Source organism: Bubalus bubalis, chromosome 1, assembly GCF_019923935.1.
Source record: "Bubalus bubalis isolate 160015118507 breed Murrah chromosome 1, NDDB_SH_1, whole genome shotgun sequence".
Lineage (NCBI taxonomy): Eukaryota > Metazoa > Chordata > Mammalia > Artiodactyla > Bovidae > Bubalus > Bubalus bubalis.
This window is the reverse complement of record NC_059157.1, coordinates 137,519,474-137,543,134: the sequence shown is the minus strand read 5'-3', so window position 1 is coordinate 137,543,134 and position 23,661 is coordinate 137,519,474. Positions and strand designations below refer to the sequence as shown.

Genomic DNA, 23,661 nt, shown 5'->3' with positions numbered 1-23,661 from the left:
AGACTTCTGATGTGTCCTTGACTGAACAGGATTTTTAAGCTAATTTTGTATTCTTCTTAGGACCAGAGGTAAACTGTATGAGGTTCATTAATTCAGACCAAGAGTTCAGATATTTTAAATGCATTTTCAAGTAAATATTAAAGATTTTCATGAAAATGTTACCTCAGAAGTTTGTTTTCTCTATAATCTAAACACTTTTATACTTGAAAAAAATTAGATGTCTTCTAAATTACTAAAGGAATGTTGATGTTTCCTAAATAGTGTTAAATTCATAAAATAAATTTTCTAAAAACATATAAGCACATATCAGAATCTAAATAATACTTAACTACTTCAACTCTCAGTGCTTTTTTTTAATCAAACAGGTTTTGGAAAAAATCAATATTCTGTGATTTGCAAATTAAAACTCGTAGTTGAGTCTTAATTGAGTCTCTCACTTCAATCTTTTTTTAAATGAGTCTCTCATTTCAATCTGTTTCTATATTTTTCATTTATATGAATATTCTTAGGGAATAAAAAGTCCCATATGTTATATATTTTAATAATTTAAATTGTGGAGTTATAGATACCTATAAGAAGTAGATGAATATTATACACCCTCCCCAGAAAACTATGCATGTTTGTATAAAAATGAAATATGCATGCAGTTTCACATTTGAAGACTATCCCTTGATAACTTTCTATGGAAGATGAAAGTTGTCTTTTCAACTACTCATCCAAAACTTTAAAGCATAGTTCAGCCTTCCTGCACCATAGAAACCCAATATTTCCCTTAGTAATGTCCATTCAGGTAAAGGTAACATTTTCCCTGGAGCTTAATCTCAGGCATATTACTTTAATTTTAACAATTTGTAGTTTTAAGTTTGATACTAAGTGATTGATACTAACTTGATACTAACTTCCTTGTCAAAAGTTGAGCCACGTGAGGATTACTGGAAACACAGGCTGACATCTGAGTAAGTCTCTGTGGTCTATTAAGGGGCTTTACAAGTAGAACAAAAGCTGAGAAGAAGTGTTAATAGAGCCAGCACATCAGTTGCAAATTTTCACAAGCAAACTGAAAGACAGAAAAATGTCATCCTAGTAAAAAGTAGGAAAAATGTAATTTGATGAAATAACGTGTCTATATGTCAAATAAGGATACATTTCTAATTTAATTTTATATTGAACATGAATTAAATCTAACTTGAAATATCTTGTGATAAAATGTCATTATAGGCAAGGAAAGCAGCATTCAGACCCATTAAACTGCTTTAAAGTTTTCTTTTGCTATAAAGGTTACAAAAATGGTCCTTATTATAAAAGAAAATATGTTTTCCACCCCAGGAAGAAAAATGGTCAAAGAATCTTGGTGTGAACATTCTAAAATTTTTTTTAGCATCTTGCAGTAGATGCTTTAAACACTTATTTTTATAAAGTACTTGTTGTCAGGCAATATATATGTTAGAAATTAGTAGTTCCTGGGTTTGTAAAACCTTGACATTGACTATAATTGAGGAGGTTAGTGTCGGCGTGTTCATAAGTATTACCTGTCATTTGAAATATGACAGTGCTGTAACTGCAAGACCTTGGGGATGCTTGTGAGCTGGCACTGCCATCTGACTGCCTTAGAAACTGCCAGACAGTATTCTTAATGCCTATGACCCTGAGATAATTAACATGGCCCTAGAGGCTTCTGCCTTTTGGATTTGCACACTTGTTGTTTAATAAGATGTTTTCTGCTAGCTATGCTTTCGTCTCATTTAAAAATGGACCTGTAAGGAGAATGGTCTGTTAAGTTTTGTTACAGATATTACCTTAGTGTACAAGTTGCATATAAATGAATTTTGTTTCTTTCCTAAAAATTAAGATTTCTCCTAATGTTTTTTTCATCTTTTGTTTGATTCCTATAAATGCATGTCCTAATGAGGCAAATGACTCATCTGAAATTCAAGCACTTTGACAGTTGTGTTCCACATCATGGAGACTAGTGAATGATAAAATAGGAGTTGAAAATAAAAGCAAGTTTAAAAGGCTTCAGGGCAGATTTGATGGGGTTTTTAGTTTCTGCATTCCCAAGAACAAAGCAAAGAGTTAAAACAAACTTCTTCTACTTTAAGATTAGTTATTGATTTACAATTAGCACTGTGTGGATTTTACAAAATTAGTTTGTAAATTCTGAATAACTCCTTGTAAATCAAGAAACTCCTTGTAAATTTAAGAAACTTAAAGGGAAATCTTATCTGTTAGTATAAATCTTTAAGGAAGTATAAAATTGCAGTTTGCTGTTAGCTGCTATTTTTGAACACATTTAGTTTCACTGAAGAATTAAAAGATTGTGCATAATCAGTGTATTAGGAATTATATACATAAATATGTATATATATACATACACACACTCTGTGCTCCTCCCCACCGATTGACTGTAGATAATTTTAAAATTATTGAAATGTAAAAAAATATAAAATTTCCAAATTCTTGGACTCTGGAGTGAATGATAATATCTTTTTTCATTTTTCTTCATTTACATTTTTGTCTTAATATTTCAATAAATATATTACCTAATATATATCCACACTCTTCAAATTCATGACTTTAATGACTTCAGAATAGTCCACTAAATTAATATTACAATTTTAAATAGTTAAAAATTGCATATGCTAGGAGATTATTAAGTACCTTATAACAAAATTAATCATGAAAATAAATGTCATTTTGCATTGAGAATATATCTAATTCTTTGCTGTATTCTATACAAACTAATTTCTTATAAATCTATTCAGTTCAGTTCACTTCAGTGGCTCAGTCGTGTCCGACTCTTTGCAACCCCATTAATCGCAGCACGCCAGTCCTCCCTGTCCATCACCAACTCCCGGAGTTCACCCAAACTCATGTGCATCGAGTTGGTGATACCATCCAGCCATCTCATCCTCTGTCATCCCCTTCTCCTCTTGCCCCCGATCCCTCCCAGCATCAGGGTCTTTTCCAATGAGTCAACTCTTCGCATAAGGTGGCCAAAGTACTAGAGTTTCAGCTTCAGCATCAGTCCTTCCAATGAACACTCAGGACTGGTCTCCTTTAGGATGGACTGGCTGGATCTCCTTGTAGTAAAAGGGACTCTCAAGAGTCTTCTCCAGCACCGAAGTTCAAAAGCATCAATTCTTTGGTGCTCAGCTTTCTTTATAGTCCAACTCTCACATCCATACATGACCACTGGAAAAACCATAGCCTCGACTAGATGGACCTTTGTTGGCAAAGTAATATCTCTGCTTTTGAATATACTATCTAGGTTGGTCATGACTTTCCTTCCAAGGAGTAAGCGTCTTTTAATTTTGTGGCTGTGGTCACCATCTGCAGTGATTTTGGAGCCCCCAAAAATAAAGTCTGACACTCTTTCCCGTGTTTCCCCATCTATTTCCCATGAAGTGATGGGACCAGATGTGTTAGTGGTATTTATATGGTGAGTAGTCTATTAAATTTTGGAAAATTTGGTTTCTGATATTTATCAAAACTTTTATTGCTCATTGCTTGTGAATGTCCTCAATGTACCAAATGTTCTCGAGACCTCATTTCCACATTACAGTGTCAAGACAAGCATCACCCATATGGAACTTCCATCACATATACAAATATGATATAATCCAATCAATCAGTCAACCAATAGCCAGAATTTTTTTAAAAATTCTTGTACCAGGAAGGTTCTTCCAGATGTTTGCATGTTTTACTTCCTCACTATGTTCAAGTGTCTCAGCTCAAAATTTTCCTCCTTTGAGGTTTACTGGACTACCCAAAACTGAAATACTGTCTCCAGCTTTTTTCATGACATTTTACTACAGCTTTTTCTTAATTGTATCATCAAGTTATTTAGGAGTCTAAATGCATTCAGAAGTAAATTGGATGAAGTTTTGTTTTCCTTATCACTGCTTTCAACTGTATTTCCTCTGCTGCTGCTGCTGCTGCTAAGTCACTTCAGTCATGTCCAACTCTGTGCCAACCCCATAGATGGTGGCCCACCAGGCTCCTCTGTCCCTGGGATTCTCCAGGCAAGAATACTGGAGTGGGTTGTCATTGCCTTCTCCAGTACTTCCTCTAATAGTCCCTTAAGAGAGGCTCCATAACTCTCTGTTACTTCAGTTTATTAATGCAATCTCAATATTTTAGATTTGCCTGTTCTTTTCCAATCAGCATGAGCTGAAGACAGTGGCCCACAGTTTTAGAGGAAGAAGTGGTAATGTGATCAGGCCATATGACACCTCTTTTCATTCTAGGATTGGAGGGATGAGGAGGGATAGTTGAGGAAATAAAGAGGTGATGGGAAGGAGTCCCTGGTTCTGGTTCCATTGTATGGTAATGGCTCTAATGAGATGATGGTTGCCATGAATGTGTTGTTAGTTTCATCTTTGCTCTCTCATATCCTGAAGAAAATGCCACTATCTCTTTAAAGATCTTTAAACTTTAGTAGTATATGATCGGAGAAGGCAATGGCACCCCACTCCAGTACTCTTGCCTGGAAAATCCCATGGACAGAGGAGCCTGGTAGGCTGCAGTCCATGAGGTCGCTAAGAGTTGGACACAACTGAGCGACTTCACTTTCACTTTTCACTTTCATGCATTGGAGAAGGAAATGGCAACCCACTCCGGTGTTCTTGCCTGGAGAATCCCAGGGACGGGGGAGCCTGGTGGGCTGCCGTCTATGGGGTCGCACAGAGTTGGACACGACTGAAGTGGCTTAGCAGCAGCAGTATATGATCTCCACCCTTCAACTTGTCTGGTTTACTTGACCTAACAATTGTTCTCTTTTCTAACCCCATGCTCCCTTATGTGGAACCCCAGAACCACTTCTGTACCCTTAGAAGGTCACAGAAATAGGATGAACCTACTCTTGACATGGATTGCTTCAACAAGTACAGAGTTTCTCAAATGCAGTTATGTTTTGCATCATGATCTCCAGTTGAAATATGTCTCTGTTGTTGTCATTTAGTTGCCAAGTCATGTCTGACTCTTTGTGACTCTATGGACTGTAGCCCTCCAGGTGCCTCTGTGCACAGGATTTCCCAGGCAAGATACTGGAGTAGATTGCCATTTCCTTCTCCAGGGGATCTTCCTGACCCAGGGATCAAACCCATGTCTCTTGTGTCTCCTGCATTGGCAGCTGACTTACCACTGAGCCATCAAGGAAGCCCAGGTTATGTTTTACTTCAACTTTATTAGAATCTCGAATTGAATTTCACTTGACTTATTCATTAGGCTATAAAATTGAATGTTGGAGGTGCCTTCTCTGGCCACCCTTTTTCTTCATTACTCTGTCCCATATACAGTGCTTTATTTTTCTTCATAGCACATACTTTTATTACTGATGATAAGGTATAGTGAGGACTTAAAAGGGTGAATGCTAGATCCAGAATGCCTAGACTTAAATCGTTGCTTCTACTGCTTGTTTTATGACCTTGATCAAGTTCCTGAAACTTTCTGTGCCTAGGTCCCTTATCTGTAAAACGGAAAATAATAATTCTTAAATTGTTGTGAGTTTAACACAGAGCACATAAAATAGTACCTGACATTAGTAAACATTCAATAAGTGTTTATAATAATTTGCATTATTTTTACTGTCATTTTTTGGAAAAAAAAATTTTGTATTGGGATATAGCCAATTAATATTGCTGTGACAGATTCAGGTGAAAAACAAAGAGATATAACCATACATATACATGTATCAGTTCTCCCCTAAATTCCCCTCTTGTCCAGGCTGCCACATAACATTGAGCAGAGCTCCATGTGCTACACAGTAGGTCCTTGTTGTTTTACTGTTTTTTAAAATTTCTTTTATATTGGACTACAGTTGAGTTACAATGTTTAGTTTCAGGTAAATGGCAAAGTGAATCAGTTATGCATATACCTATACCCATTCTTTATAAGATTCTTTTCCTATATAGACCATTACAGAGTATTAAGTAGAGTTCCCTGTGCTATACAGTAGGTCCTTGTTGATTACATATTTTAGATATAATAGTGTGTATCTGTTATTTCCAATTTCCTAGTTTATTTCTCTTCCCCTTTCCCTTTTGTTAACCATAAATGTGTTTTTTATGTCTGTGAATCTGTTTGTTTTGTAAATAAGTTCATTTGTATCTTTTTAGATTGCTCATAAGTCCGATATCACATCTCTGTCTGAATTAGATCACTTAGTATGCTAATCTCAAGGTTTTTCCATGTTTCTGCAAATGAAATTATTTCTCTTTAATGCCTGAGTAATATTCCTTTGCATATATGTAACACATCTTCTGTATCCATTTGGGCATTGATGGGCATTAGGTGCTTTCACGTCTTGGCTATTGTAAACACTGCTGCATTGAAAACTAGGGTACATGTGTCTTTTCGAATTATGGTTTGCTCTGGTTATATGCCTAGGGGTAGTATTGCTGGATCATATGGTAGCTCTAGTTTTATTTTTTTAAGGAATCCCCATACTGTTCTCCATAGTGATTCTACCAATTTGTATCCCCCCTAACTGTGAAGGAGGGTTCCCTTTTCTCCACACTCATTCCAGTGTTAATTTTTTTAGACTTTTTATAGTGACCATTCTGACTGATGTGAGGTGATACCTCATTATACTTTTGATTTGCATTTTTCAAGTAACTAACAATGTTGCCCATATTTTCATGTGCCTTTTTGGACATCTGTGTGTTTTCTTTGGAGAAATGTCTCTTTAGATCTTCTGCCCATTTTTTTTTTTTATTGTGTTGTTTGTTTTTTGATATTGAGCTGTTTGTAAATTTTGGAGATTAATCCCTTGTAAGTTGCATTATTTGCAAATATTTTCTCCCATTTTGTGGATTGTCTTTTAGTTTTGTTTATGATTTTCTTTGTTGAACAAAAGTTTTTGATTTAATTAGGCCCTATTTGTTTAGTTTTATTTTTATTACTCTAGGAGATAGGTTGGAAAAAGATACTGCTGTAATTTAAGTCATAGTGTTCTGCCTATGTTTTCCTCTAAGAGTTTTAGAGTTTCCAATCTTACATTTAGGTCTTTGATCCATTTTGAGCTTATTTTTGTATATGATGTTAGAGAATCTTCTGTTAGGTTTTTACATGTAACTGTCCAGTTTTCCCAGAAAATTTATTTAAGAGACTGTCTTTTCTCCATTGTATATTCTTTTCATCCTTTGTCAGATTGATTGACCATATGTTCATGGGTTTATTTCTGGGCTTTCTATTCTGTTCCATTGATCTAGATTTCTGTCCTTGTGCCAGTGTCATACTGTGTTAATGATTGCAGCTTTGTAATATAGTCTGAATTCGGAGAGATTGATTCTTCCAGCTCCATTATTCTTTCTTCGAATTGCTTTGGCTTTTCCAGGTCTTTTATATTTCCACACAAATTAAACTTTTTTCTAGAAAAAATGCAATTGATAACTTATTATGAATTGCAAGAATCTGTAGATTGCCTTGTGTAGTATAATCATGTTGATAATGTTGATTCTTCTAATCCAAGAACATGGTATATCTTTCCATCTGTTTATATCATCTTTGATTTCTTTCATCTGAATCTTATTGTTTTCAGACTATAGGTCTTTTGCCTCCAATACTATGTTGAATGAAAGTAGTAAGAGAGGGCATCCTTGTCTTGTTCCTGATCTTAGGGGAAATTCTGTCAGCTTTTCACTCTTGACAATAATGTTAGCTGTGGGTTTGTCATATATGGCTTTTATTATGTTGAGTTAGGTTCCCTATACTTTCTAGAGGATTTATCATAAATGGGTGTTAAATTTTATCAAAAACTTTTCCTACATCTATTGAGATGATCATATGGTATTTAGTCTTCAATTTGAAAATGTGGTGTATCACAATGATTGATTTGCAGATATTAAAAAAAAAAATCTTTACATCCCTGGGGTAAATCCTACTTGATCATGGAATATGATCATTTTAATATATTGTTAAATTTGATTTGCTAGTATTTTGTTGATGATTTTTGCATCTACACTCCTCAGTGATATTGGTCGGTGATTTTCTTTCTTTGTGGTATTTTTAATATCTTTCTTTATTTAATGTTTATCTTCACTCATTATCATATAAGCACCTTGGGTATTCTGTTAACTGCTGTGTTCTCAGTACTCAGAAGCATTCCTGGCATGTTGTAAGTGCTCAAGAGAGAATTGTGGGAAAACTGAATGATTGAATAATAAAATGAAGTCACGGTAAATGAATGAAGAGTGTATTAAGTTGCTCTGTGACCAACCCCTTCCTGTCACTCCCCACATCCAACTGGACCCCTGAATGTCTCCTTGAGCACATAAATTCTACATGAGCTATGCATATGTCGTGTTGCTAATAAACACAATAGAGTTCAAATGTAGGATAAATTGGTTTGATTTGTTAAATAGGCAAGCTTTAAGGAAAAAATGGATCTCAAAATAGCTTTAAGTAGAAGTAGACTTTAATAACTGTGGGAAACAGAAGGATGAAGAAAATGGAAAGTGAATAAATAGTGATCACAAGCAAGACCACTCCACCATGTCATTCAGCAAGTTGGGGTGAGGGTGATTTAGAATAAGACCAGATGTGGAGAGTCTGGGACAAAGGACAAGAGTATCTGACTTTATGCTATTCGCCTTTTTCTTTTTTTCTCTGCCTCAACATTGAGGAAGGGTATGTTTTCCCTGGTAGCTCAGATGGTAAAGAATCTGCCTGCAATGCAGGAGACCGAGGTTTGTTCCCTGGGTCAGAAAGATCTGGGGAAGAGGATGTCTATTCACTCCAGTATTCTTGTGTGAAGAATTTCATGGCCAGAGGAGCCTGAGGGCTACAGTACATGGGGTCACAAAGAATTGGACACAACTGAGCAAGTAAAGATAATAATAATAATAGTAATATTCTCCTGTTTGTAAAAGTTGTTCAATAAGCATCAAGACTCATTAAGAAGAAGAGCATTCATGGCTTATAAATTCCCCCAGGCTGTGATTTCTCTTTGGCAAGGAAAAAAATTAGAAAAGGTGTATTCTTAGATAAATGTACCAATGATTATATCAGTGTGAAGTAATAGGAGAAGGCTATGGTTAGAAGTATGTGACTTCAAGAAACTCAAACATTAGGTTAAACCAAATGTGTAGAATTATGTATATTTATGTTTAATTAGAGTTCTTTTATTCATTTAAAATCTTTCTAAGTACTGGATTGTTCAAAAAGTTCATTTGGGTGTTTCTGTAAGAAATTATAGAAATACCCAAATGAACTTTTTGAACAACTCAATGTTTCCCAGATGTTCAGCATCTGAATCATTTGGGAAGCAGAATCATGGGTTTTGCTTCAGACTGACTGAATCTGAATTCTTAAGGTACAGCTCAACTACCTACATTTTATGTAGCCCCTTCCTCTCTCTCAGCATTTGCTTACAAAAATTCTAGAATGCATGCCTTCAATCTATTTAGAGAGCGGGGGTAAAGCAGGTAGTTCTACAACAAAGGAGCTAATTAAAATATGAAGTGATACTCAACAATTTCACTAGGTCAGCAATTTAGAAAGCATATAAATTCCTTTATTTTTTATTTCATTTATGGTAAAATGAACCAGCGTAAGTAAATGTTTAAAATCTTAATTAAAATCAACATGCCACTAAATTAATTTTCAATGTTTTGTTTGTCTAAATATTACCTTGCTTCTCTTTCTCTTACTTTAATATCTCTTCAGGCCATTTTTGTATTTATATAGTTATCCCTTTTACACTTATCCATTTTGTATTTATTCCTTTTCTAATTACAAAGGTAATTATGGTCATTTTCAATGGTATGGATTTTTTTTTAAAGAAAACTACTAGTTTTCAGTCTATGCTTTTGTTTTACAAAATCGGGCTCACATAGGATATACTGTGTTGCAACTTTTTTTACTATTTACTACTTGAAAAAATATTCTCATATTATAGTAAATACTTTCCTAATTTTCCTGCTGACCAATATCATGTTTTGCAAACTGCTCTTTTTCAGTTTTCCTATTCAATAAAAAGCATGACATAAATACACTCAAATAAATTCTATCTTCTCCTGGCTTTAAGTCATAGTGTCATTTCTTTTTCAGTGGGATCCACACACAATCAGTTCTGTATACTCAACTCTCTCACATTCATTGAGAGCTGCTACCTCTAAGGCAGTTCTGCTTGAGATCTGGCAACAGGGTCCTTACTCCTAGGACCCTGCTCCAGCCTCTTGTAGTTACACTTCTCACACATGAAGTCAAGAAGGTTGAAAGACTCAACCGATAAAGAAAGAGCAAGCTCTTTAAAATTCAGACAGCTTATTACTTACATAGAGAACAAAAGCAGGATCCACCAAGGTGCCAGCTCTCCACATGCCTTGGTCCCCAGGACGATACTGAAACCAAAACCACTGGTTGATGTGATGAAATGGCATGAGTCCTGGCAAACATTGTGGCTGGGATGCTTCTGCACTGTGACTAAGCAGTTTATAGCCTGTAGCTATACTCCAAGCAAAAGAGCATGGGGAGAGAGAAAGCTTCATACCTCAGCAGAACCCAGAAAATGAGAAATTATCTCATGACAGCATCCTGAGAAGATAGGGAGAAGGGAGGGAAACAATCTTTGTAGCACCTCCTCTGATGCCTCCTATGTTTTCATGTTTCCAGAGAATAACACGGTGTTTGACCAGGACTTAGATGACCTAGGTGATTAAGCCTTGTCCATGTGGCCTATGTAGAGATATGCAAGGTAACCAGGGATCCATGGCCAAGTGATTCCCCTATAATTGGGCCCAGGTGAATCCCACTGTTCCCCTACCCCAAGACTGTGTTTTATGTGTACCTGAACCTGAAATTTCCTATCCAATTGGCTTCACGCCTGCTTCTGCATCTAGTTGGAGCCCCTTCTTAGGCAAAGGGGCAGCAAAATGGACTATATGAATCCTAGTCTAAGGAGTGACCAAGCAGGGGTGTTGGGCTAGGTCTGCAAAGAGTTCAGTTAAGCAGGCAAAGGTATCTGCATGTTTGCAGGACTCTGTGGGCTGGATAGTTACTGAATTAGATTGTAGGGAGGAAAGATGCAAGGAATGTAGAGAGGAGGAACACTCAAATGTTTCTTGAATCCCCTCCTAACCCTGACTCACTACTTAACTGAAAATATAGATTCTCATTATTTATAAGAGAGAGCTCTCAGATGAGGAGAAAGTAGGCAAGAAGTTTTAGTTGTCATTCACAGTCCAAAATCTTGGACTAAGATTCTTGTTAGAGCAAAAATAAATATTATATCATGTTTATTTATCAATAAATATAACATTTTAAATATCATAAAACATATAAACATCAATAAATAGTATAACATCTTTATTTAAAATCATGAAGTAGAATACTTATTTTTATCAGATTAGTGGGAAGGATACTACTAAAATCTGTATATTTATATTCTTGGAAAATGTACAAAACAAAACTTGAAAGAATGAAAAAGAATGAAAGAATGAAGGAAATAACATTGTTTTTGAAAGAAAAAAGAATAAAAAAATAACATTATTTACATGGAATTGTTTTAATAATCAGTTCTATATTAAGTCAAATAAAATAATGCTAAGTCATTTGACTGAACTTTTAGATGAGACTCATCTAAGTAAGGCTTAAGTTTATTGTCTGAACCACATTATAATGAGCAACATACCACTCACCTGTCACAACTGTAGTCGTTTTTCACAACTTCAGGTTTAGACATTTGATGAATCTAAATTTCCTATTTTCCTTCCATAAAGATATCACCAAACTACTTTCAGACTAGCTATCCAGTTGCCCTTGTTGTGAATTCAACATAGGAATATCTGCCACCAAATGCTTCTTTATTTCTGTAACTTGATGAACTTTAACTCAGCCGTTGTTTTTTTTTTTTTTTTTTTTTGAACAAGTGTTTTATTTTTTATTTATTTATTTATTTTTTTACTTTACAATATTGTATTGGTTTTGCTATACATCAACATGAATCCGCCATGGGTGTACACATGTTCCCAATCCTGAACCCCCCTCCCACCTCCCTCCCCATCCCGTCCCTCTGGGTTATCCCAGTGCACCAGCCCCAAGCTTCCTGTATCCTGCATAGAACCAGGACTAGTGATTTGTTTCTTATATTATATTATACATGTTTCAATGCCATTCTTCCAAATCATCCCCACCCCCCCCCCCCCACAGACATCTGTGTCTCTTTTGCTGTCTCGCATACAGGGTCATCATTACCCATCTTTCTAAATTCCATATATATATGTTAGTATACTGTATTGGTGTTTTTCTTTCTGGTTACTTCACTCTGTATAATAGGCTCCTGTTTCATCCACCTCATTAGAACTGATTCAAATGAATTCTTTTTAATGGCTGAGTAATATTCCATTGTGTATATGTACCATGGCTTTCTTATCCATTCATCTGCTGATGGACATCTAGGTTGCTTCCATGTCCTGGCTATTATAAACAGTGCTGCGATGAACATTGGGGTACACGTGTCTCTTTCAATTCTGGTTTCCTCAGTGTGTATGCCCAGCAGTGGGATTGTTGGGTCCTATGACAGTTCTATTTCCAGTTTTTTAAGGAATCTCCACACTGTTCTCCATAGTGGCTGTACTAGTTCACATTCCCACCAAAAGTGTAAGAGGGTTGCCCTTTCTCCACACCCTCTCCAGCATTTATTGTTTGTAGATTTTTGGATAGCAGCCATTCTGACTGGCGTGAAATGGTACCTCATAGTGGTTTTGATTTGTATTTCTCTGATAATGAGTGATGTTGAGCATCTTTTCATGTGTTTGTTAGCTATCTGTATGTCTTCTTTGGAGAAATGTCTGTTTAGTCTTTGGCCCATTTTTTGATTGGGTCATTTATTTTTCTGGAATTGAGTTGCAGGAGCTACTTGTGTATTTTTGAGATTAATTATTTGTCAGTTGCTTGGTTTGCTATTATTTTCTCTCATTCTGAAGGCTGTCTTTTCACCTTGCTTATAGTTTCCTTGTTGTGCAAAAGCTTTTAATTAGGCCCCAATTGTTTATTTTTGATTTTATTTCCATTACTCTGGGAGGTGGGTCAAGGAGGATCGTGCTGTGGTTTATGTCAGAGAGTGTTTTGCCTATGTTTTCCTCTAGGAGTTTTTATAGTTTCTGGTCTTATGTTTAGATTTTTAATCCATTTTGAGTTTATTTTTGTGTATGGTGTTAGAAAGTGTTCTAGTTTCATTGCATTTAATTTTAAATGTATATTTTTCATGTAAATTTTTTTCATAGTTGAATGTCATGAATCACAAAAAAAGATCACATGCTATCCTCCTTTGTATTCTTTATGCTGGAGTATTTTGACCATTTACCACTATTTTTCTAGTTTTAAATTTGCTGGAGAGGTAAGCAGAAGAAAATAGTTCATGATGATTTAACAATAGGAAGTTCTATTTGCAGAATGTTTACTGAGTACCAAGAGTTGAATACAGAGCAGGAAAGATATATTCCATTTTCCCATGCCACTTTAACTTACATAGACCTGGCTTTGAGAGATGTGTGTGTGTGTGTACATACACACCCGCTCACACATCCATGTTTTGTTCTTGCATTCGTTCATGCATTTTTATTTCTTTAGTTTTCTGGTTTAATAAATTTATGCAAATATATACCAACACTCTGTACTAAGAGTAGACTTCATACTTTTACCTTACAAAGCTACATAGATCTTACACCTGTAAAAGGATGCACACGTGTACATGATCATACTCCACACTTCTATACACATCCACTCACCCAGCCAGTGTCCCCCTACCTATTTAACATTTGTTTTTGGATGTTTGAAAGACTCCCAAATCCATGTATCTGAGCCTGAATTTATAATCATTTCTTTCCAAACTGCCCCTCTCCCACTGCACCATTTTTTAATAAACTGGACCCATTGTCCATGCAAATACCCAGACCTCAGAAACCCACTAACTATGGGAATAAACTAGTCTGTAACTTTTATAAGAACAAGGACAGGTTTTTTGTGTTTTTTTTTTTTTTTTTCATTATATGTACAGCATTTAGCAGGGTGCTCAGTATAAAATTGACAATCAATATTTGTGGAATCAAGAAATGGACATGTAATTAAATCTCCTAGCCAAATGGCAGTATACTTAGAGGTAATCTTTCCTCAGTGTCAATGTGATGAAGACACAAATACTCCAGAGTAGAAGTCAGAAGACCTTCTTTGCTCTTCTCTGCCCCATCTCAACCCCCACTTCTTAACTTGGTGGCATTTTCTGTCACCTTATACCCCAGTAACAATGGTAACTATGGTAAGTATGTTATTTCAAGGATCAATTGAGATAATAAATTTGAAATGGTTTTGTAAACTGTGACGTTATATATAAAAATAAAGCCACTTATTTATACAATTCTCAATCATACTTTTGTAGGCAAGTGCACAACATAATATTCAGTCTCCGTGAAGGGTGTTCATCCTTCTGTTTTTCTCAGGATACATAGTATTAATCCTGCACTAAAATATGCAGAACTCCATATTAAAAAACATGCATCAGCTCAGAGGCCAGGAAATATTCATGCCTGGGCACACACCAAGTAGATACTGTGTCTGCATGCCACTGCATATTTACAATACATTTTTTATTCATTCTTTCTTTAGTGCCTTAATTTTTCTGTCAGCCTGAAAAGTTGCTTTTCATTCATGCCATGGCCTTATTTTCTGCAACTGCCTCTTGGAATATATTATTATCTATATTTTGCATATTGTGGATATAGCACTTTTCAGTCTTAAAATTCACTTTTCATGCTGATGCTATGTTTTCTAGGTCTAGTTTCTAGAATACATTATTATTAACAACATCTTGGAGTCTACTGTTTTTCACTTGGCAAATTTTATCTTCAAGATTGCTTGAAATATATCTAGAATAATTAATGCTTTCAGAACCTCTTACGATGTTGGTGTATAAGGAATCTACATTTGATATCTGGAGGTACAGCAAATTGTGTTCAGTGTTTGCTGAACACATATGTTTTCAGAATGATTTGAAGTTTTCTTCAGAGAACCTTTTCTCTTTCTCTAAACACTTATATAGTTATCAACTACACAAAGCTTTGGGGATTTTTGAAATTTTGTTCAGATTATTGGAAGCCAGGATTGGGGCTAAAATTGGTAACTCATTTATTTAATGAGTCTTAATAATCCTTTGCTCATGGATGACAGACAAGAATCTAAGACACCAAGAAATGAGCATTCTAATAAGTGTGGTTTCCATCCATTTCCTCAATACATTTCCCCATATTGGTATGACATTTTGTTAGATTCTCACTCCATTTCTTCTGAGCATTACATACTCATGTAGGCTTTAAAGGTACTTGCTAATTGCCAGTAAAAAATGACATATATAGTTGATTCAAAAGGGATTTTTTCTATTCTGTTTTAGGCTCAATATCATATCTAAAACAGGAATCAAATATATCAGAGGTGCAAAGAATGAGTAGAATGCAGTCTTTTCCCTCCTCTCCAATCTGAGGCTATTCTGCTCTTAGGGTGTTGCTGTTGCCTTCTGTTACCTCATTTGTTCAGATATTCATACCATAAACACATTTCTGATCTGTTTTGCGATCTATTGTTTCGCAAGGAAGCACTGCAACGGTTATCTTTTTGGTAATTGATCATGAGAGTTTTGAGCTGCCACAAGAAATTCAGGTAAAACCTTCATGGGTATATATTCATATAATCTTAAATCTGGAAAACCAGTTGCATGTTTGTCACTGGTAACTTTTAGAACATAAAATCTGACATATTTGTGCATCTATGAAGGGATAAAATTCTAGTTTCAGTTGCTGATGGTATTCCAAGTGACAAGTAGGTTGTTGACAGTTGTAAAGTGACTTACTCATTTTATGATCGCTTTAGGCATTTTGGTCTCTAAGAATTCCCTAGTGTAAAATTAGATGGCCATGCTTCGAACATTTAATATTTTTTAAGTGCAATTGGTAGACTGTATGTTCAACTGTTGAAAACTAATAAACTTCACATTTCTATGTTTATATAATTCCTATTTTCTGTTGTACCATGTAGGTTTATTAGATCCTTTAAAAAAAAAAAAAGAAGAAAATGTTAGTAGAGAATCTTATACATATCAAAGTCTCACATGTTTTGAACATTTTTTTCTCTTTTTTCCCCTTAGCATTTTTTGCTCCTGAATCTTACTCATTTGTTCTTGCTTCTTATAGCCAAGATTGTTCTTTTTTCTTACAGTTCATTTTAATTTTGGTGGAATTTCTCCTTGAATGATTCTAGGCACAAAATCACAGGGTCAGCTTTCTAATTTTTTTAAAAAATATTTGAAGATGATTTTATATCGCCTTCATAATAGGCTGATGATTTAGATATTTATAGGTTGCTCTTTGTATTTTATCACTCCAGTCCAGTTCCAGCTCTGAAGACTTTGTCCTCTAACATAAAACTTGGCTGATAAGACCTCTAATAGTTGTTTGGATCTTGTTCCTTTGTAGAAAATCTGTTTTTCTATAAAAATCTTTAAAATTTTTTCTCTGAACTTATAAAATTTTGCATTATAACTAAGTTGGACTCTTAACTTTCATACTGATAGCACTCTCCATGTATACTGTCTCATGCTATAAATGCCTTTTTAAAGAAAATTTCTATTCATTTTTTTTTCTGTTCTTCTTCATTATCTTTGTTATCTCCTAGTATTCTTATCATGTCTTTGGGACCCCCAAGTTTTTAAACTTATATATATATATATATATATATATATATACACATATATATATATATATATTTTTTCTTCTCTCATTTTTCCTAACATATGAAGAGATCTCCTTGCTTGTTTCTCTTGATTGGTTTTCACCAGTGTCCATTTTATTTTTGTCAAATACTGTGAATGGCCTGGGATTTTTACCTTCTTGTGGCTCATAAGTTAGCCTCTCAGAGTTTCACAGATACAGAAAACTGAGTTAGAGACTGAGAAATGTATTACCCATGGCATCATAGGTGGAAGGAGCAGCAATCTATTTGTGTCAGTTCCCTTGCCCCTAAGTCCCATGAGGTGACTGCTCAAACATGAGAGAAATCCTGAGCTTAAAAACTGAGTTTTTAAAGAAAGCATGAAGCATGCCTGCCCTTTGCTCCAGTGGTAAATGCCATCTCTATCATCCAAGGCTATAAGCAAACTGACCCTGATTAGCAAACTGATCCTCTAAAGAGAAACACTTCCACTACTTTCCAAGGCTTCATCCTATTCAAATATCCTTGAAAAAAACAATCCCAAACAAAAGGCAATTAGTGGTTTGTTTCACAAGATGTACTGAAATAAGAGAAACTCAAGTGTTGCCCATTCATTGTTTTATCTATCCTTTAAATTTTTTCAACTTTGGAAACCTTTTAGTTTTCTGAATCTAATGTTTGTTCTCTGCCTGATTTATTTTTACAATCCTGTTCTTTGAAGAGATGGGGAAGCATAACAGTATTTCAGAACACTTTACAGGGATTTTTAAGAATTATCTTCTGTTCTCGAGGTCAGTGCTTCTTGAACTTCAGTGTGCATATGTCACCTAGAGAATACATTTAACTGCAGATTTAGTAAGCTTGAGGTAGGAACTTGAGATTCTAAACTGATAATAAAATGCTAGTGATGCCATGTTATTTATCCTTGGGCAGCAAATTGATTAGCAGTGTCTATTATATTTGTTTCTTCAGGGGCCAGTTCTGTTTATCTTAGATTAGTTTTTCATACTTCTAATTTTCTTCATAAATATGATGTTGCCCATATTTATGGACAGAGGTCTCAGATGGATTGTGATTGAACCAAATGGTGAAGGTGCTTTCCCCAAAGCCCTGGCAATGAGTGAACCAAATATGGATTTCTTCTCCAAAAAAAAGAAACGTTAGTATAGGGTAATAGTGGAGTCAGCACCTCCAAAATATTAATTCTCATTAATAACAATAAGAACAGTGCCAAAAAGTATCAACTTTTTCAGAGCTCTGAAAATATCTAAAAGTTTGCAATAATTCAAGGGATATTTATTCTAGGAAAACTGACTTTTAATAACAGGGAGTCTGTGGCATTTTGACTTGGCCAATTTATACCCCCACCTGTTCTTCCCAGCATTTTAGTAGCCTTGAAAGCCACCAGTCCTGCAAGCATAGTGAAAACCAGTAGCCTAGCAGTCACTGGAAGGGAAAAAAAATATATTTTGAAGCTCCCCAAAGCTCCCATTTCAAGATGGTCATTATTTGACTTTTCTGGGCATCCTTGGAAACTTAAATGACCAAGATAAGCCATCATTTAACTGCATTTAGGGAGAAGGCAATGGCAACCCACTCCAGTACTCTTGCCTGGAAAATCCCATGGGTGGAGGAGCCTGGTAGCCTGCAGTCCATGGGGTCGCTAAGAGTTGGACACGACTGAGCGACTTCACTTTCACTTTTCACTTTCATGCATTGGAGAAGGAAATGGCAACCCACTCCAGTGTTCTTGGCTGAAGAATCCCAGGGACGGGGGAGCCTGGTAGGCCGCCGTCTGTGGGGTCGCACAGAGTCGGACACGACTGAAGCGACTTAGCAGCAGCAGCAGTGGCAACTGCATTCAGAGCCTGCTCAGTTCAAACAGCCCTTTCCCTGGGAATGTTAACTATTGAGAAACCCTCAGTAGCAACTGTTTAATGCCAAAGCTGCCTAAGAAGACCGTAAGGGTTGGGGAAACAAGAAGCTGACCAAAGAATTAAAAAATAAATCTGGGGAATGAGATGTCTATTGACTGGGGGCTTTGAGAAGCTCTGACATACTTCTGAGAATATAGAAGTCCATTCACATATAAAGAACTGTGTCAAGGAAAGACTTGAGAAGAGTCAGATCTCACCTCTGGCTGATTTTGAATTTCTGGACAAACAGGAAGTGAAAATTAAGGCAGTGTTGTAAACTGCCTGCCTGAGTGATACAGGCATGACCCATTATGTACACAAGGCCTTTTGGCTTAGTCTGGAGATCTTGGGTCTAAGAATTTGAGGAAATCTCTTTATATTTTATTAGATAACCACTAAGCCAAATGAGAAGAAACGTCTGTGGATACACATGATGAAGATCACAGACTTTATAAATTCAGGAAAGTCACTAAGCAGCATCAACAACAAACCCAGCTTTCCAAAGTTGCCATTATCATACGATTTAAAATAACCTTTTGTCAACAAAAGATAAAAGACATAAAAGGAAAAGAAAAAAGGTTTGGATCATTCTGAAATCAGGAAATCAGAAATGAAAGAGGGGCTATTACTACAGCATTACAAAAATGAAAATAATTATTTGGTAATTCTATGATAACTATATATAAAAATAAATTCTTAGCCATGAGCTACTAAGTCTGACTGAAGAAGAAACTGAAAACTGGAACAGATGTTTAAGAAAAGATTGAGTTAGTAATAAAAAAACTTCCCACAAAAAAAAAAAAAAAAAAAAGACCGAGCCCATATGGCTTCACTGGAGAATTCTAGCAGTCCTTTTGAGAAAAATTACCACCAGTCCTTCATAGTCTTTCAAAAGTTACAAAGTAGAGAAATAATTCCAAACTCATTTTATGAGCCATTATCACCTGATTCTAAAGCCAGTACAAGCCATCAAAAGAGAAGAAAATCAATATTCTTTATCAATACAAGTGTAAAAATCCTCAATGAAATGCTAACCAAATTCAGTGACATAAAGAAGTATTATACACCATGACCAACTGGGTTTTATCTAAGAAATATAAGGTTTGACATTTGAAAATAATGTAATAAATGCATAAATATAATATACCACATTAATAGAATAAAAGACAGAAACCACATGATTTTCTCAATAGAAGTCATCTCAAAAAAGCATTTGATAAAATCCAACACCCTTCATGATAACTACATTTGAAAAACTAGAAATGAAACGGAATTTCCTCTCCTTGGTAAAGACCATCTATTAAAAACTCATAGCTAACATCATACTTAATGATGACATACTAAAATGCTATTCCCCCGAGATCCAGATAGAGACCAGAATGTCTACTGTCATAAATTCTGTGTGGTATTGTACTGGAGGATCTACCCAGAATAATTAGGCAAGAAAAAGAGATAAAATCCCAACTGATAAGAAAACAGTAAAAAATACCTCTAGTCCTGGATGACATATTTTTTATAAGACAGAGTGAAAAAATGGATGGGCAGTAACTTCTAATGGGTGAGGGGTGGTCTTTTGGGAATGATTAAAAATGCTCTGTGAAGATTGCTCAACTTTGATTATGGTAGAAAAGAAAAGAAAAAAAACTCTAAATTGTTCACTTAGGTGAATTTTATGGTGTATGAATTATAGCTCAAAAAATTTCTATGGGAGAAGTATAATGAAAAGATTAATGTTTTTAATGAAAAAAATAGCTTCTGACTGTTAAACAGAATTCTTTCATTTTTAAATGGATGATCATGACTATCAAATCTCTGTGGTATTTAGATTCTGTGTTATTTAAAGTAGAAATGGAAAAAAAAAAAAGAACAGGATGTGAGATTTATGCCAATATATACAATAGATTAGGTCTTCCTTGGTGGCTCAGTCAGTAGAGAGTCTGCTTGCAATGCAGGAGACCTGGGCTCAATCCCTGGGTTGGGAAGATCCCCCAGAAAAGGAAATGGCAACCCATTCCAATATTCTTGCCTGGAGAATTCCATGAACAGAGGAGCCTAATGGGCTACAGTCCATGGGGTTGTAAAAGAGTTGGGCATGACTGAGTGACTAACACTTTCACTTTCATGCAATAGATTAAAAATAATCTCATTAAATGACATCAAATTAAAAATGTGCTAAAGGGAAAAAAAGTTTCCCAAGTTTCTCAGGGATGGGGAATTGAAATGAATCTCTGTAATTTCTAGGGTATGGAAAGTTTTATGCTGGGAATGAAAACCTTTTGTCATACTACTTGAAGGAGATATTAAGATCAGCACTGTGGGGATCCCCTGAGAGATCACTGGCAATGCAGAATCTCTGACCCTAGCCTGGACCTATGGAATCAGACTCTGTATTTTATAAAACTGCCCAGATTCAATTCATAAGTACATTGAAGTTTGAGAAGCAAGACATTCCTTTGACTCCTTAGTGGCTGAGCCACCCAACCTTTGTTCTCTTTTCCTCTGTGTCTCCTCTGGGAATGTGCAGGTGGTGGTGGTGGTGGTTTAGTCACAAGGTCACGTCTGACTCTTGCAATCCCATGGACTGTAGCCTGCCAGTCTCCTCTGTCCATGGGATTCTCCAGGCAAGAATACTGGAGTGGGTTTCCTTCTCTACTAAATGGGGCTTAATGGCATCCACCTCACTGGCCCGTGAAGGGGCTCAATAGAGACAAAGACTCTTAAAGTTCTTGACACAAGGCTTGGTACCCAGGAAGGTTTCAACACACAGTAAATTTACTGTGAGCAATGATCAGGAACACTCCTGGGGGCCTGCAGGGTTACCTGAGGGAAAGGAGCAGAGTGCCCACCTCCCCAGTCTGACAGAGGGCTGGAAAATACTGGTGCACAGGCTCTCCTTGAGGAAGCAGCCCCTTCAGTCAACTTCTTACAGGCTCAGTTTGCTCATCACCAGAGCCACTCAGGAAGAAGGATCATCAGGAGAGAACGTGGAGTTACCTTCTGTATATTCAGTTTTGCCTCTCAGGCTCCAATCATCCCCAGTAGAAACCTACAGAGATAGAAACTAGACGTGTTTTGACAGTGCATTCCTGACTTGAGCCTAAAGCCAGATTACCAGTTGCTCTGTTTCCTCCTTTGGGGAAAGGAGAGCCCCCAGCTGCCTCAGCTATTTCAAGGGGAATTTTAACTAGGGTAAGGCTATGTTCATACTGACTCTTGGTTTTCCTTGACTCTAAGCTTGGAGATGCTTTTCTCACCCCTCTTAGTCAGGCCCCATGTTTGCATACCGCCTGGATTTGGCAACCTAATTTTCTAAATATTCTTCCTCTGTCAATCCAATTGTGTCTCAGCACCTGCAGGATTTCAGATACATAGGTGCTTTTATTTTTTACTCATCATTGCTATCCCAGTTCCTCTCTCTTATTGTTATCGTTATGTTATTTATTGTGGAAATTCACTGGGTTTTTAAGAAACAAGGGATTATAGAAGCATATGTTTGTTATTCCATCTTTACCCAAAAATCATCAATCATCTTAAAAATTCTATTGTGTTTGATAAAGCAAAGAAGCATTGGAAACGTTGTGTTTCTTTTTCATGTGTTACTAGTGAAATTGAAATATTTTCCATATGTAGATTTTCTAATTGTGTTTTGTGAATTGTCTGTTATTTTAGTTTTTTTTTCTATTTTATAGACATTCTTTTTTTTAAATTTAATTTTATTTTTTAACTTTACAATATTGTATTGGTTTTGCCTATTATCAACATGAATCCGCCACAGGTATACACATGTTCCCCACCCTGAACCCTCCTCCCTCCCTGTACCATCCATAATCTTAATCTTTTGTTCATTGAGTGTACTATAAATATTTATTCTTTTTGACTTTTGTTACTTTTTATGCATGTAGAAAATTTAAATTTTGATTTGCCAGATCTATCCATTTTTAATATGCATTTTTGTCTTCTGTGTGTGTGTGTGTGTATATATATATATATATATATGTGTTTGTGTATGTGCGTGTGTGTATGTATATACATATATACATACACACATATTCCTTATTTTTCTTCTGGGTAATTTCAAAATTTTTTCTGTAATATGTGCAAAATGTTTAAAATCCAGCTGAGGTTTATTTTTATTATTTTATAGTAAATGTTTAAGATGATGGCTTTGTTTCTGATGTTATTAACCAGTTTTCCAGCTTTTACTAATTAAATGTCTTATCTTTCTAGTTTTAAAATACTACCTTTTTCATATTATCACAAATTTATTTGACCGTGGTATTTCTATAATTCTACAAAAATTAAAAAAAATAACATAACTGTTTTAACCTCCATATCCACTCATGCTGAGTAAATTTTATGAAAATGAAATAGAATAGGTATTTCTTTTAGCAGTGTGATAATGATTGTTGTTCACTCAGGGATTTTGATAAATAAAGTTGCTAGGTTTTTCTTCTTGAGTTGACAAGTATATAATAATTTCATTTTTTAAATATTTATTGAGAATATACTTAAAGTTGTGGCATATATATAAATATGCAACTTCTTCCCTGAAAAATCTAAAATAAAACAAATGCGACCTTTTCTGGGCTCCAAAATTACTGCAGATGGTGATTGCAGCAATGAAATGAAAACATGCTTACTCCTTGGAAGGAAAGTTATGACCAACCTGGACAGCATTTTAAAAAGCAGAGACATCACTTTGCCAACAAAGGTCCGTCTAGTCAAGGCTATGGTATTTACAGTGGTCATGTATGGATGTGAGAGTTGGACAATAAAGAAAGCTGAGTGCAGAATTGATGCTTTTGAACTGTGGTGTTGGAGAAGATTCTTGAGAGTCACTTGGACTGCAAGGAAATCCAACCAGTCCATCCTAAAGGAGACCAGTCCTGGGTGTTCATTGGAAGGACTGATGCTGAAGCTGAAACTCCAATACTTTGGCCACCTCATGCGAAGAGCTAATTCATTTGAAAAGACCCTGATGCTGGGAAAGATTGAGGGCAAGAGGAGAAGGGGATGACAGAGGATGAGATGGTTGGATAGCATCAGT

General features: G+C 35.7%; 1 protein-coding gene, 1 long non-coding RNA gene and 1 other non-coding gene across 7 annotated transcripts in view; 1 reads left to right on the top strand and 2 right to left on the bottom strand.

The window, feature by feature from the left end:
• Positions 1-10,363, bottom strand: part of LOC112584506 — a 70,975-nt gene extending 60,612 nt beyond the window's left edge. Inside the window, exon 1 of the long non-coding RNA XR_003108731.3 lies at positions 10,278-10,363. This is a non-coding gene — a long non-coding RNA (uncharacterized LOC112584506). The remainder of the gene's footprint in view (positions 1-10,277) is intronic.
• The window catches only part of NAALADL2 (N-acetylated alpha-linked acidic dipeptidase like 2), a 1,624,416-nt gene that overhangs the window by 667,978 nt on the left and 932,777 nt on the right, over positions 1-23,661 (top strand). The window lies entirely within an intron of this gene.
• Positions 21,511-21,607, bottom strand: LOC112587481. Its single transcript, XR_003111990.3, has one exon. It is a non-coding gene; the product is annotated as a small nucleolar RNA SNORD125 (small nucleolar RNA).